At 44.4% G+C, this 2,837-nt stretch overlaps 1 pseudogene; it reads left to right on the top strand.

The window, feature by feature from the left end:
• Positions 1-1,887: 1,887 nt before the first annotated feature.
• Positions 1,888-2,003, top strand: LOC149451247 (U2 spliceosomal RNA; annotated as a pseudogene).
• Positions 2,004-2,837: the final 834 nt, after the last annotated feature.

The following is a 2,837-nucleotide window of genomic DNA, read 5'->3' as shown; positions in this document are numbered from 1 at the left end:
TAATTGCAATACCAGCAGCAAGAAAGGGAAAGAAAACGCTTTTTATCAGCTCCTTCCATACCACTGGTGCCACAACAAGGCATGCAGAGATTTATATAAATGTAGACTTTGGCACAAATAGATATATGCACCCCAAATTGAATGAAAATGGCCTTAGAAGAGAAAATTACCCTTTAACTAGAAATTACAACTTGAGTCCTGCGATGTTTAAAGTTCCTGATATGGTGGTATTCACTGTCTTCTGCTAGTAATGGTAGGGCCCACAAGCATGACTACTGGTAATTAAATGAAGTTAATCAGATATGCAGTGGTATTGCTCAAAGCAAAGGTCTCCTGGTAACTGAAGTGTAAAGGTATCTGCATGCAGTGTCTCTAGAGTGACGACAGAAAGAGATTGGGCATCAGCCTGCTCACCAATCCTATGGATAGCATGGCCAGGCTCACAGGATTTCTTACCCAGGCTCTTGGCTGTTTGCAGGGATGTGCAGTGATAGTGCTGATGCAGAGAAGCTAATACGATCCCGGTGTGGAGATTGGCATCAATGCTATGTTGAACTGATGTGCAGTGTCCCCCAGCAGTAGGCCAGTAATCTGTTTCTTGGAGGAGAACAGCAGTGACCCTGTATTCAGCTCTGAATCCCATGCCAAGAGAGAGAGACAGTCCCTTGCTGTAGAATATGTCTGCTCTCTCAACATCCTTCTGGTTCACTAACTCAATCAGCACTCAGAAATACAGTATGTGTTGGTTATAGAACTACAAGTCCCAAGATCTTCTGCTGTTAGAAGAACTGGATCTACTTTGCTAACAGGAAGTGATGTAGCAGTCCCAGTAGTGGTCACTACAGGGAAAAGGATTAATTATAGTCTCATCTGCAAAGCTAATAAAGGCCAGCAAGGAATTGGGGGTGCACTTTTGAAGATAAGATGTCTAGGTGACCTGCAAGGGGGGTCATCTGGTTTGTATTGACCCAGTTGTAGGGCAACTTACTCCTCATAACTCATTAGGCAGGCTGCATATTGCATACAAGTCAGCATAAGCTGCCTGTTCAGCTGCAGAAAACACTTGAAAAATTCTGAATCCCACAAAGGGTTTTTTCTTTTCCCTGGGCTCAGAGGAACCTTTAATGCTGATACTGTAGCAGTTCTGCTATTAATAGTGTTATTTTATAACACTAGTTTTGGGCTGTTCTTGCCCCTAGTTATGCATGCATTGTGTTCAAAGATTTATCTATTTATTTACACTCCATTCTGTGTGTTTTGATAAGACTTAAATGCAAATTTCCCCATTATTATGTGAATGCAGACTCTAAACATAGTTTGTGCAGATTAATTATTTATTGCAAACAAAAACATGTTTTCGCTGTGAGATTTTTGAAACTTGTTTATTTCTTGTTTTGCTTAATTAGGATTACATAATAAATGTGAGTCTGACTTTTTAGAAAAATATGGTTTTTCATTTTACTCACTTTCTGGTATGTTATTGACATAACCAAATAGTTTGATTTGAGCTACCTAGAAGTCTACCAAAGATGGCACAGGCAAAATGAATACATTGACAAATGATTTGGCTCATGACCAATAGCCTTCTCCTGTAACAAATTAGTTTGTATTGGGGAGTGTTGTACAGCGCCCTCAGTGACCAATCAGAATTCACTTTTCAGCTCATCCTCTTAAAGGCCAAGCTCACATTTTCAAGCAGAATTTCACTTTTCATAATAAATGGAAGCCTTTTCTAATGTCTTTTCTGTCCAAGCCATCCCAATGTGCTTATGTCTCACTTACCTAGTCCATGGCAGCCTTCAGTCTGTACCTCTCATTTCAAAAGTTCAAGAGATGAATCTTAGCCTTAGCCTGTCACATCTTGTAGCATCATGTGACCATCCAGGCATCGCTTCTCGGCCTTTTGGCTAAGATCAAGTGTAGTATCTGTTCTTATCAGTGTCCAGTGGGGGTGCTCCCGACCATTCTAGCTTTGCGGGGATGGTTGTTGTATAGTACCCTCACTGGTATGATGGGGGTCCGGAAGGCTAGTACCGGAGGGACAGAAACCAGGGAGCGCCATGATTCGTTCTGGGGCCTTGGGAGTAATTCCTCTGGGAAGACTGGAAAGACCCAGTACCTCCTGATTTGGATGGATCTACCTTGGTCTGGCCTGGGGCTGGGGACGCAAAAAGTCCGCAAACTCAGTGCCCCCTGGGGAAGACGCTCCCAGGGGTGTCACTAGTAACACTTGGGTGTGGGACCCCACGGTGTGAAGATGACACATGGCCACTGTTTTTCACTTCTTTTTGCACAGCGCCCTAAGGACCAGGTCTTTTGGCTAAGTCCGGGGCAATTTTTGCTACAGGCCTCAGGGCCTGGTCTGTGCACTATTAGGCACGGTACCACTTTTTTATTTTCTATTTATTTACCACTCCCACGTTTTGTCACTTTTTCTGTTCTTATGTGTGTGTTTTTCACGGATGGAGGGTGTGGGTCCTCGGGCCTTACCTGAAGTCTAGGGGGAGGATGTGTGGCCATACGGTTCCTTCCTCCCCTGATCCCTAGGGGGTTTTCTCTTCGGGAGAACCCCCTCGCCTAGTACTGGATGTCCGGCTTCGGCTGGGCATAAGGAACGGTGGTCCACCAGGCCTTTTGGCCAGGAGGACCAAATGGGAACCTTGTCCCTGTCAGGAGCTTCGTGCCCCGGGGGATCAGGCGAACGGTCCAACCCTTTCGGGGGTAGGACAAACACACCCCTAAGTGCACTTTTTCGTGTGGTGTTCGCACTTGCACTTTTTTTGTGATCACTTATGGGTTTTTTGTTGTAGTTTGCACGTTTGCGGACTTAAAAAAAA

The sequence above is a fragment of the Staurois parvus genome, unplaced genomic scaffold (assembly GCF_062004578.1).
Source record: "Staurois parvus isolate SC_StPar_1 unplaced genomic scaffold, SC_StPar_1.0 ptg000544l, whole genome shotgun sequence".
NCBI classification, from domain to species: domain Eukaryota; kingdom Metazoa; phylum Chordata; class Amphibia; order Anura; family Ranidae; genus Staurois; species Staurois parvus.
Note: the sequence above shows the minus strand (reverse complement) of the source record. Positions and strands in the feature narration are given on the sequence as shown.